The sequence below is a fragment of the Ranitomeya imitator genome, chromosome 5, assembly GCF_032444005.1.
Source record: "Ranitomeya imitator isolate aRanImi1 chromosome 5, aRanImi1.pri, whole genome shotgun sequence".
Classification (NCBI taxonomy): Eukaryota; Metazoa; Chordata; class Amphibia; order Anura; family Dendrobatidae; genus Ranitomeya; species Ranitomeya imitator.
In genome coordinates this window covers 75,064,704-75,078,004 of record NC_091286.1, presented here as the reverse complement: position 1 = coordinate 75,078,004, position 13,301 = coordinate 75,064,704, and positions in this window count along the sequence as shown.

Here is a 13,301-nt window from a genome sequence, read left to right as displayed (position 1 = left end):
ACACTTTATTGTACTAGGAGGGACCCAGTGGCAATGCCGTCGACCAAAAGCGGGCACACCCACCTCTTCAGACAAACAGCACTCTCACGGGTGCTGTCGCCAAGTGTCGATACCACGGCCCCGTGTGGGAAGTTTGGCCATTTAGTGAGGTGTAAACATGTCGTATGCTGGACAATCAGGTGCAGAAAATTACGAGATTGGAAAAGGCATTCAGAATAGTCCACAGGCAAGACCTTTTCATAGGAAAGCTAGGTGTCAGCCGGGCAAGGTGGGGCAAAAGATTTCGAAATCCAGTTGTGGTTCATTTTAATGAAGGTTAGATCATCTACATTTTGGGTAGCCAGACGAGTCCTTTTTTCTGTTAGTATTGAACCTGCAGCACTGAATACTCTTTCTGATAGGACACTAGCTGCCGGGCAAGCAAGCTCCTGCAATGCATATTCTGCCAATTCTGGCCAGGTGTCTAATTTTGATGCCCAGTAATCAAATGGGAATGACGGTTGAGGGAGAACATCGATAAGGGATGAAAAATAGTTTGTAACCATACTGGACAAATGTTGTCTCCTGTCACTTTGAATTGATGCTGCAGTACCTGTCCTGTCTGCGGTCATAGCAAAATCACTCCACAACCTGGTCAGAAAACCCCTCTGGCCAACGCCACTTCTGATTTCTGCCCCTCTAACTCCTCTGGTCTGCTGGCCCCTGCAGCTCGTTTGAGAACGATCACGGGCGCTGTGTGCAGGGAATGCCAGAAGCAAACGGTCAACAAGAGTTGATTGTTTGGTTGCTAATATTAGTTCCAAGTTCTCATGTGGCATTATATTTTGCAATTTGCCTTTATAGCGAGGATCAAGGAGGCAGGCCAACCAGTAATCGTCATCGTTCATCATTTTAGTTATGCGTGTGTCCCTTTTGAGGATACGTAAGGCATAATCCGCCATGTGGGCCAAAGTTCCAGTTCTCAAATCTGCGGTTGTGCTTGGTTGAGGGGCAGTTTCAGGCAAATCCACGTCACTTGTGTCCCTCCAAAAACCAGAACCCGGCCTTGCCGCGCCACCAATTTCCAGTGGACCCGGAAAAGCTTCCTCATTAAAAATATAATCATCCCCATCATCCTCCTCATCCTCCTCCTCCTCTTCGCCCGCTAACTCGTCCTGTACACTGCCCTGGCCAGACAATGGCTGACTGTCATCAAGGCTTTCCTCTTCCTCAGCTGCAGACGCCTGATCCTTTATGTGCGTCAAACTTTGCATCAGCAGACGCATTAGGGGGATGCTCATGCTTATTATGGCGTTGTCTGCACTAACCAGCCGTGTGCATTCCTCAAAACACTGAAGGACTTGACACATGTCTTGAATCTTCGACCACTGCACACCTGACAACTCCATGTCTGCCATCCTACTGCCTGCCCGTATATGTGTATCCTCCCACAAAAACATAACAGCCCACCTCTGTTCGCACAGTCTCTGAAGCATGTGCAGTGTTGAGTTCCACCTTGTTGCAACGTCTATGATTAGGCGATGCTGGGGAAGGTTCAAAGAACGCTGATAGGTCTGCATACGGCTGGAGTGTACGGGCGAACGGCGGATATGTGAGCAAAGTCCACGCACTTTGAGGAGCAGGTCGGATAACCCCGGATAACTTTTCAGGAAGCACTGCACCACCAGGTTTAAGGTGTGAGCCAGGCAAGGAATGTGTTTCAGTTGGGAAAGGGAGATGGCAGCCATGAAATTCCTTCCGTTATCACTCACTACCTTGCCTGCCTCAAGATCTACAGTGCCCAGCCACGACTGCGTTTCTTTCTGCAAAAACTCGGACAGAACTTCCGCGGTGTGTCTGTTGTCGCCCAAACACTTCATAGCCAATACAGCCTACTGACGTTTGCCAGTAGCTGCCCCATAATGGGAGACCTGGTGTGCAACAGTGGCAGCTGCGGATGGAGTGGTTGTGCGACTGCGGTCTGTGGACGAGCTCTCGCTTCTGCAGGAGGACGAAGAGGAGGAGGAGGGGGTGCGAACGGCTACAGCCAACTGTTTCCTAGACCGTGGGCTAGGCAGAACTGTCCCAAACTTGCTGTCCCCTGTGGACCCTGCATCCACAACATTCACCCAGTGTGCCGTGATGGACACGTAACGTCCCTGGCCATGCCTACTGGTCCATGCATCTGTTGTCAGGTGCACCTTTGTGCTCACAGATTGCCTGAGTGCATGGACGATGCGCTCTTTAACATGCTGGTGGAGGGCTGGGATGGCTTTTCTGGAAAAAAGTGTCGACTGGGTAGCTCGTAGCGTGGTACAGCGTAGTCCATCAGGGCTTTGAAAGCTTCGCTTTCAACTAACCGGTAGGGCATCATCTCTAACGAGATTAGTCTAGCTATGTGGGCGTTCAAACCCTGTGTACGCGGATGCGAGGCTAAGTACTTCCTTTTTCTAACCATAGTCTCATGTAGGGTGAGCTGGACTGGAGAGCTGGAGATCGTGGAACTAGCGGGGGTGCCGGTGGACATGGCAGACTGAGAGACGGTGGGAGATGGTATTGTTGCCGCCGGTGCCCTAGATGCAGTGTTTCCTACTACGAAACTGGTGATTCCCTGACCCTGACTGCTTTGGCCTGGCAAAGAAACCTGCACAGATACTGCAGGTGGTGCGGAAAATGGTGGCCCTACACTGCCGGAAGGGATGTTGCGTTGCTGACTAGCTTCATTGGCCGAGGGTGCTACAACCTTAAGGGACGTTTGGTAGTTAGTCCAGGCTTGCAAATGCATGGTGGTTAAATGTCTATGCATGCAACTTGTATTGAGACTTTTCAGATTCTGTCCTCTGCTTAAGGTAGTTGAACATTTTTGACAGATGACTTTGCGCTGATCAATTGGATGTTGTTTAAAAAAATGCCAGACTGCACTCTTTCTAGCATCGGATACCTTTTCAGGCATTGCAGACTGAGCTTTAACCGGATGGCCACGCTGTCCTCCAACAGGTTTTGGCTTTGCCACGCGTTTTGGGCAAGATACGGGCCCGGCAGATGGAACCTGTTGCGATGTTGATGCCTGCTGCGGCCCCTCCTCCTCCGCTTCAGAACTGCTGCCGCCTGCACCCTGTTCCCCCAATGGCTGCCAATCGGGGTCAAGAACTGGGTCATCTATTACCTCTTCTTGTAGCTCGTGTGCAACTTCGTCTGTGTCACCGTGTCGGTCGGTGGTATAGCGTTCGTGATGGGGCAACATAGTCTCATCAGGGTCTGATTCTTGATCATTACCCTGCGAGGGCAATGTTGTGGTCTGAGTCAAAAGACCAGCATAGTAGTCTGGCTGTGGCTGTGCATCAGTGCACTCCATGTCAGATTCAACTTGTAATGGGCATGGACTGTTAACTGCTTCACTTTCTAAGCCAGGGACGGTATGTGTAAAGAGCTCCATGGAGTAACCCGTTGTGTCGCCTGCTGCATTCTTCTCTGTTGTTGTTTTTGCTGAAGAGGACAAGGAAGCGACTTGTCCCTGACCGTGAACATCCACTAACGACGCGCTGCTTTGACATTTACCAGTTTCACGAGAGGAGGCAAAAGAGCTAGAGGCTGAGTCAGCAAGATAAGCCAAAACTTGCTCTTGCTGCTCCGGCTTTAAAAGCGGTTTTCCTACTCCCAGAAAAGGGAGCGTTCGAGGCCTTGTGTAGCCAGACGACGAACCTGGCTCCACAGCTCCAGACTTAGGTGCAATATTTTTTTTCCCATGACCAGCTGATGCTCCACCACTACCACTACCCTCATTACCAGCTGACAATGAACGCCCCCGGCCACGACCTCTTCCACCAGACTTCCTCATTGTTTTAAAAACGTAAACAAACTAACGGTATTTGTTGCTGTCACACAACTTACACGGTGAGCTATAACTTCAGTATGATTTAGCTACCCCTTTACAGGTGAGTGAGACCACAACGAAAATCAGGCACAATGTTACACACTCTGTTGTTGGTGGCAACAAATGAGAGAGATGCCACACACGCAGGACTGTCACTGAAGCACAAATGTAAATATTAATCTCCCACTGATTTGATTTTTTTTTTTTTTTCAGGGAGACTTTAGGAAAAAAAAATAATAGAATAAAATGATTTTTTCAGGAAGAATTTAGAAACCAAATAAAATAAAATGATTTTTTCAGGGAGAATTTAGAAAACAAATAAAACAAGAAAAGGCTTTCTATGGCCCACTGAGTGAGAGATGACGCACACAGGAGTCAGGAGTGGCACACAAGCCCAGAGGCCAATATTTATCTCCCACTGATTGATGTAGTGATTTTTTCAGGTAGATTTTGGAACCCAAATCAAGCAAAAAAAATAATAGGCTTTCTATGGCCCACAATTGGAGAGAGAGAGAGAGAGATGGCACACCCAGGAGTCAAGACTGGCACACAAGCAGAAAGGGCAATATTAATCTCCCACTGATTTGTTTTTTTTTGTTTTTTCAGGGAGACTTTAGGAAAAAAAATAATAGAATAAAATGATTTTTTCAGGAAGAATTTAGAAACCAAATAAAATAAAATGATTTTTTCAGGGAGAATTTAGAAAACAAATAAAACAAAAAAAGGCTTTCTATGGCCCACTGAGTGAGAGATGACGCACACAGGAGTCAGGAGTGGCACACAAGCCCAGAGGCCAATATTTATCTCCCACTGATTGATGTAGTGATTTTTTCAGGTAGATTTTGGAATCCAAATCAAGCTAAAAAAATAATAGGCTTTCTATGGCCCACAGTTGGAGAGAGAGAGAGAGATGGCACACCCAGGAGTCAAGACTGGCACACAAGCAGAAAGGGCAATATTAATCTCCCACTGATTTGATTTTTTTTTTTTTTCAGGGAGACTTTAGGAAAAAAAAATAATAGAATAAAATGATTTTTTCAGGAAGAATTTAGAAACCAAATAAAATAAAATGATTTTTTCAGGGAGAATTTAGAAAACAAATAAAAGAAAAAATAGGCTTTCTATGGCCCACTGAGTGAGAGATGACGCACACAGGAGTCAGGAGTGGCACACAAGCCCAGAGGCCAATATTGTTCTCCCAATGATTGATGTAGTGATTTTTTCAGGTAGATTTTGGAACCCAAATCAAGCTAAAAAAATAATAGGCTTTCTATGGCCCACAATTGGAGAGAGAGAGAGAGATGGCACACCCAGGAGTCAAGACTGGCACACAAGCAGAAAGGGCAATATTAATCTCCCACTGATTTGATTTTTTTTTTTTTTCCAGGGAGACTTTATAAAAAAAAAATAATAAAAAAAAAAAAGATTTTTTCAGGAAGAATTTAGAAACCAAATAAAATAAAAATGATTTTTTCAGGGAGAATTTATAAAACAAATAAAACAAAAAATAGGCTTTCTATGGCCCACTGAGTGAGAGATGACGCACACAGGAGTCAGGAGTGGCACACAAGCCCAGAGGCCAATATTTATCTCCCACTGATTGATTTATTGATTTTTTCAGGTAGAATTTAGAACCCAAATCAACCAAAAACATAAATAGGCTTTCTATGGCCCACTATTTGTGAGAGAGATGGCACGCTCAGGACTGGCACACAAGCCCAGAGGCCAATATTAATCTCCCACTTTTAATTTTTTTTCAGGGAAAATTTATAAACCCAATAAAAAAAATAATAAATAGGCTTTCTATGGCCCACTATCTGAGAGAGAGAGATGGCACGCTTAGGACTGGCACACAAGCCCAAAGGCCAATATTAATCTCCCTTTTTTTTTTTCAGGGAGAATTTATAAAACCAAAAAAAAAAAAAAAAATAGGCTTTCTATGGCCCACTATTTGTGAGAGAGATGGCACGCTCAGGACTGGCACACAAGCCCAGAGGCCAATATTAATCTCCCACTTTTTTTTTTTTGTTCCAGGGAAAATTTATAAACCCAATAAAAAAAATAATAAATTGGCTTTCTATGGCCCACTATCTGAGAGAGAGAGATGGCACGCTTAGGACTGGCACACAAGCCCAAAGGCCAATATTAATCTCCCTTTTTTTTTTCAGGGAGAATTTATAAAACCAAAAAAAATAAATAAATAGGCTTTCTATGGCCCACTATTTGTGAGAGAGATGGCACGCTCAGGACTGGCACACAAGCCCAGAGGCCAATATTAATCTCCCACTTTTTTTTTTTTTGTTCCAGGGAAAATTTATAAACCCAATAAAAAAAATAATAAATAGGCTTTCTATGGCCCACTATCTGAGAGAGAGAGATGGCACGCTTAGGACTGGCACACAAGCCCAAAGGCCAATATTAATCTCCCACTGATTGATTTATTGATTTTTTCAGGTAGAATTTAGAACCCAAATAAAGCAAAAAAAAAAAAAAAAGGGCTTTCTATGGCCCACTGAGTGAGTGATGATGCACACAGGAGTCAGGAGTGGCACACAAGCCCTGAGGCCAATATTTTTCTCCCACTGATTGATGTAGTGATTTTTTCAGGTAGATTTTAGAACCCAAATCAAGCAAAAAAATAAATAGGCTTTCTATGGCCCACTGACTGAGAAATGGCACACACAGGAGTCAAGAGTGGCACACAAGCCCTGAGGCCAATATTTTTCTCCCACTGATTGATGTAGTGATTATTTCAGGTAGATTTTATAACCCAAATCAAGCAAAAAAATAAATAGGCTTTCTATGGCCCACTGAGTGAGAGATGGCACACACAGGGATGGCACTCTAGCAGAAATGTCAATCTTAATCTCCCACAAAAAAAAAAAAAAAAAAAAAAAAACAGGGAGTGTCCAACAATTACTATCTCCCTGCAGTAATCTCAGCCAGGTATGGCAGGCAGCAATAAGGAGTGGACTGATGCACAAATTAAATAAAAAGTGTGGACAAACAAAAAAGATAGCTGTGCAGAAAGGAAGGAACAAGAGGATTTGTGCTTTGAAAAAAGCAGTTGGTTTGCACAGCGGCGTACACACAGCAATGCAGCTATCAGGGAGCCTTCTAGGGCAGCCCAATGAGCTACAGCGCTGAGGGAAAAAAAAAAAATACAGCCTCCACTGTCCCTGCACACCGAAGGTGGTGTTGGGCAGTGGAAATCGCTACAGCACAAGCGGTTTGGTGGTTAATGGACCCTGCCTAACGCTATCCCTGCTTCTGACGAAGCGGCAGCAACCTCTCCCTAAGCTCAGATCAGCAGCAGTAACATGGCGGTCGGCGGGAACGCCCCTTTATAGCCCCTGTGACGCCGCAGACAGCAAGCCAATCACTGCTATGCCCTTCTCTAAGATGGTGGGGACCAGGACCTATGTCATCACGCTGCCCACACTCTGCGTTTACCTTCATTGGCTGAGAAATGGCGCTTTTCGCGTCATTGAAACGCGACTTTGGCGTGAAAGTCGCGTACCGCATGGCCGACCCCGCACAGGGGTCGGATCGGGTTTCATGAAACCCGACTTTGCCAAAAGTCGGCGACTTTTGAAAATGAACGACCCGTTTCGCTCAACCCTAGTGGTGACATGTTTCTGTTATACTTTTCCTCTAATTATTCCACTCCTGGTTTTGGCTTACAAACACTGATGTAAAATACTGACCAAATACTGCTAGTGTGACGGCAGCCCAACAAGAAGTGCCTACTTTACATACAGTTAGGGCCAGAAATATTTGGACAGTGACACAATTTTTGCGAGTTGGGCTCTGCATGCCACCACATTGGATTTGAAATGAAACCTCTACAACAGAATTCAAGTGCAGATTGTAACGTTTAATTTGAAGGGTTGAACAAAAATATCTGATAGAAAATGTAGGAATTGTACACATTTCTTTACAAACACTCCACATTTTAGGAGGTCAAAAGTAATTGGACAAATAAACATAACCCAAACAAAATATTTTTATTTTCAATATTTTGTTGCAAATCCTTTGGAGGCAATCACTGCCTTAAGTCTGGAACCCATGGACATCACCAAACGCTGGGTTTCCTCCTTCTTAATGCTTTGCCAGGCCTTTACAGCCGCAGCCTTCAGGTCTTGCTTGTTTGTGGGTCTTTCCGTCTTAAGTCTGGATTTGAGCAAGTGAAATGCATGCTCAATTGGGTTTAGATCTGGAGATTGACTTGGCCATTGCAGAATGTTCCACTTTTTGGCACTCATGAACTCCTGGGTAGCTTTGAATGTATGCTTGGGGTCATTGTCCATCTGTACTATGAAGCGCCGTCCAATCAACTTTGCAGCATTTGGCTGAATCTGGGCTGAAAGTATATCCCGGTACACTTCAGAATTCATCCGGCTACTCTTGTCTGCTCTTATGTCATCAATAAACACAAGTGACCCAGTGCCATTGAAAGCCATGCATGCCCATGCCATCACGCTGCCTCCACCATGTTTTACAGAGGATGTGGTGTGCCTTGGATCATGTGCCGTTCCCTTTCTTCTCCAAACTTTTTTCTTCCCATCATTCTGGTACAGGTTGATCTTTGTCTCATCTGTCCATAGAATACTTTTCCAGAACTGAGCTGGCTTCTTGAGGTGTTTTTCTGCAAATTTAACTCTGGCCTGTCTATTTTTGGTATTGATGAATGGTTTGTATCTAGATGTGAACCCTTTGTATTTACTGTCATGGAGTCTTCTCTTTACTGTTGACTTAGAGACAGATACACCTACTTCACTGAGAGTGTTCTGGACTTCAGTTGATGTTGTGAACGGGTTCTTCTTCACCAAATTAAGTATGCGGCGATCATCCACCACTGTTGTCATCCGTGGACGCCCAGGCCTTTTTGAGTTCCCAAGCTCACCAGTCAATTCCTTTTTTCTCAGAATGTACCCAACTGTTGATTTTGCTACTCCAAGCATGTCTGCTATCTCTCTGATGGATTTTTTCTTTTTTTTTCAGCCTCAGGATGTTCTGCTTCACCTCAATTGAGAGTTCCTTTGACCGCATGTTGTCTGCTCACAGCAACAGCTTCCAAATGCAAAACCACACACCTGGAATCCACCCCTGACCTTTTAACTACTTCATTGATTACAGGTTAACGAGGGAGACGCCTTCAGAGCTAATTGCAGCCCTTAGAGTCCATTGTCCAATTACTTTTGGTCCCTTGAAAAAAAGGACGCTATGCATTACAGAGCTATGATTCCTAAACCCTTTCTCCGATTTGGATGTGGAAACTATCATATTGCAGCTGGGAGTGTGCACTTTCAGCCCATATTATATATATAATTGTATTTCTGAACATGTTTTTGTAAACAGCTAAAATAACAAAACTTGTGTCACTGTCCAAATATTTCTGGCCCTAACTGTATAATAATGTCCCAAGTCTATATAGACTATATAGTATAAGACTATATAGTATAATGCAGCCCCCCATAGGCAGCCTCTATAGTGTAATGCACCCCTATAGGCAGTCTCTATATGGAAGGCTGTAAATGTGTCCCCAATCCCCTCTGCAAGGCTTAAATATGACCTCTCATTATTCTCATCAACAGCGCTCACCAAAGCTAATGGTCTTGACTTAAGATCGCCATCCTCCATTACTGCTTCATCTGGATGACACGTCCTACTTCATCCACACAGTGTAACCCATTGGGCTCCTGTGCAGGCGCACTTCTCTCTGGGCTGCTGAGTGCAGAGCTAAGTACTGTAGTGAGTATGCGCTAAGAAAGGCAAAAGGGCGCTGATGACCTGGAAGTAAAGCCGGCGCATGCTCACTACAATACTGTGCTCTGACTTCAGCAGGGCAAAGAGAAGTGCACCTGCACAGGAGTGTGATAGAGGACACTGACTGCATGATGTAGGGCACATCTTCCACATGAAGCGGGACAGCGATCACAGGAAGAGGGTAGGTGCCGGATCAAGGCTAGAGACGCCCAGACCGCGCATCTGTGAGTATAATAAAAGGTCTTTTTTGCGCCTTGCACAGAGGCGTATCTAGGGTTTCTGGCACCCGGGGCAAAAATACATTTTGGCGCGCCCCTTCCCCCCCAGGACATATGCGATTTGCACACTTAGTCATGTACCCACGAGCTCCTCTCCCTAATGCTCTCAATATTCAGTGAAAAACTGAGAGAAGCAGAAGAGAAGCTCGTTGTCACAGGACCATAAGTATGAAAGTCGCATATGAGTGAAGTGTCCATGTGACGACTACTGGAACCAGCAGAGCTGAATCCTGACATTGCAGACTACTGAATTCTCACAACTATTGCACTGCACACTTTTAGGATTCTCCCTTGCCGGTGGACAGACATGTCAGCACAAGTATGTGATTTGTATACTTCTGACTACATTCCGACTAGACTCTCTCAGTTCATTTTCATTGACTGAGGTCACACATATCTAGTCAGCATGTGACCTCATTAATGTAAATCGCCAGCACGAGAGAATCCGGACAGTGTGCAGGAGAATGACTCCAGAGATGACATCATCTATAAGGTACCTGGATGTAAATGGTATTTGTGATACTGACTAATTTTCATGTTTTTATTTACAGTTAGGGCCAGAAATATTTGGACAGTGACACAATTTTCGCGAGTTGGGCTCTGCATGCCACCACATTGGATTTGAAATGAAACCTCTACAACAGAATTCAAGTGCAGATTGTAACGTTTAATTTGAAGGGTTGAACAAAAATATCTGATAGAAAATGTAGGAATTGTACACATTTCTTTACAAACACTCCACATTTTAGGAGGTCAAAAGTAATTGGACAAATAAACATAACCCAAACAAAATATTTTTATTTTCAATATCTTGTTGCAAATCCTTTGGAGGCAATTACTGCCTTAAGTCTGGAACCCATGGACATCACCAAACGCTGGGTTTCCTCCTTCTTAATGCTTTGCCAGGCCTTTACAGCCGCAGCCTTCAGGTCTTGCTTGTTTGTGGGTCTTTCCGTCTTAAGTCTGGATTTGAGCAAGTGAAATGCATGCTCAATTGGGTTTAGATCTGGAGATTGACTTGGCCATTGCAGAATGTTCCACTTTTTGGCACTCATGAACTCCTGGGTAGCTTTGGATGTATGCTTGGGGTCATTGTCCATCTGTACTATGAAGCGCCGTCCAATCAACTTTGCAGCATTTGGCTGAATCTGGGCTGAAAATATATCCCGGTACACTTCAGAATTCATCCGGCTACTCTTGTCTGCTCTTATGTCATCAATAAACACAAGTGACCCAGTGCCATTGAAAGCCATGCATGCCCATGCCATCACGTTGCCTCCACCATGTTTTACAGAGGATGTGGTGTGCCTTGGATCATGTGCCGTTCCCTTTCTTCTCCAAACTTTTTTCTTCCCATCATTCTGGTACAGGTTGATCTTTGTCTCATCTGTCCATAGAATACTTTTCCAGAACTGAGCTGGCTTCTTGAGGTGTTTTTCTGCAAATTTAACTCTGGCCTGTCTATTTTTGGTATTGATGAATGGTTTGCATCTAGATGTGAACCCTTTGTATTTACTGTCATGGAGTCTTCTCTTTACTGTTGACTTAGAGACAGATACACCTACTTCACTGAGAGTGTTCTGGACTTCAGTTGATGTTGTGAACGGGTTCTTCTTCACCAAATTAAGTATGCGGCGATCATCCACCACTGTTGTCATCCGTGGACGCCCAGGCCTTTTTGAGTTCCCAAGCTCACCAGTCAATTCCTTTTTTCTCAGAATGTACCCAACTGTTGATTTTGCTACTCCAAGCATGTCTGCTATCTCTCTGATGGATTTTTTCTTTTTTTTCAGCCTCAGGATGTTCTGCTTCACCTCAATTGAGAGTTCCTTTGACCGCATGTTGTCTGCTCACAGCAACAGCTTCCAAATGCAAAACCACACACCTGGAATCCACCCCTGACCTTTTAACTACTTCATTGATTACAGGTTAACGAGAGAGACGCCTTCAGAGTTAATTGCAGCCCTTAGAGTCCATTGTCCAATTACTTTTGGTCCCTTGAAAAAGAGGACGCTATGCATTACAGAGCTATGATTCCTAAACCCTTTCTCCGATTTGGATGTGGAAACTATCATATTGCAGCTGGGAGTGTGCACTTTCAGCCCATATTATATATATAATTGTATTTCTGAACATGTTTTTGTAAACAGCTAAAATAACAAAACTTGTGTCACTGTCCAAATATTTCTGGCCCTAACTGTATATTCAGAGCATTAAAGGGGATGTCCAGGTTTGTAATGAGTTTGCAGTCATTCTTTCTTAATGCTCCGAACATAAATAAAAACATGAAAATTAGTCAGTATCACAAATACCATTTACATCCAGGTTCCTTATAGATGACGTCGTCTCTGGAGTCATTCTCTTTTTCTTCATCTTGTCCAGACCCCATGATGAGTTTTCTCATCCACTGCCGTCTCTGCAGACTTCCATCTTCTCTGCTCTTTTGCAGAAAATCTCCACATGATGCCCTTAAAGATACAAGTGTCATTATAATGCTCCTGAATAAAAAAAAATTGCCCCTCACTATATTGTCTGCATAAAATATGACCCCCACACTGTCCCTCTTATGGTACATGCTCTTTACACTGACCTCTCCTTTCCATACCGGCCCCCTCTTCACACTGTCCTCTCACTCTGTGTCCCCCTCTATAGGGCCCAGTATTTATACTGTACTCTCTCATCACACTCCCCCTCTGTGGTATACTGTCCTCTCCTGTCTGTGCCCTTACACTGTCCCCCCATGCTATGCCCCCACTACTCAGTTTCTATTCTGTGCTCACTCACTTTTCTCCCCTATACTGTCTCCTCACACTATTCCCCTCCCTCCTCATACTGTCTCCTCTCACATCCCTCCTGTTCACCATACTGTCTCCTCATATATTTACCCCCTCACTTTCTATACTGCCTGCTGACCTGACTTCCCATACTGTGTCTGCACACAATCCATCACCCTCACTCCCTGTACTCTGTCCACATACATTTTTCACATCACTACTTATACTGTGTCCACATACATTCCCCTGTTCACTCCTCATACTGTCTGCACCCATCCCCCATACTGTTTCCTCAGATATGCCCCCCATTCTCCTGTACTGTTTGCTCATATATGCCCATTATTTTCCTCTACCCCACCCCATCATTGTTCTCTTCACCACCTCCATCTTTGCCTTCTCCACCACCTCTATCATTGCTTTCTCCCCCACCACCCCATAATTTCCCATTCCACCACCTCCATCATTTCCTCCTTTGCCTTTTCCACCATATCCATCATTTTCTCTTTCCCCACCATCCCCATCATTGCCCTTTCCACCACCATCATCATTGTCCTTTCCGCCGCCATCACCATACTTGCCCATTCCACCACCTCCATCATTTTCTCCCACTCCAATATCATCAGTGTG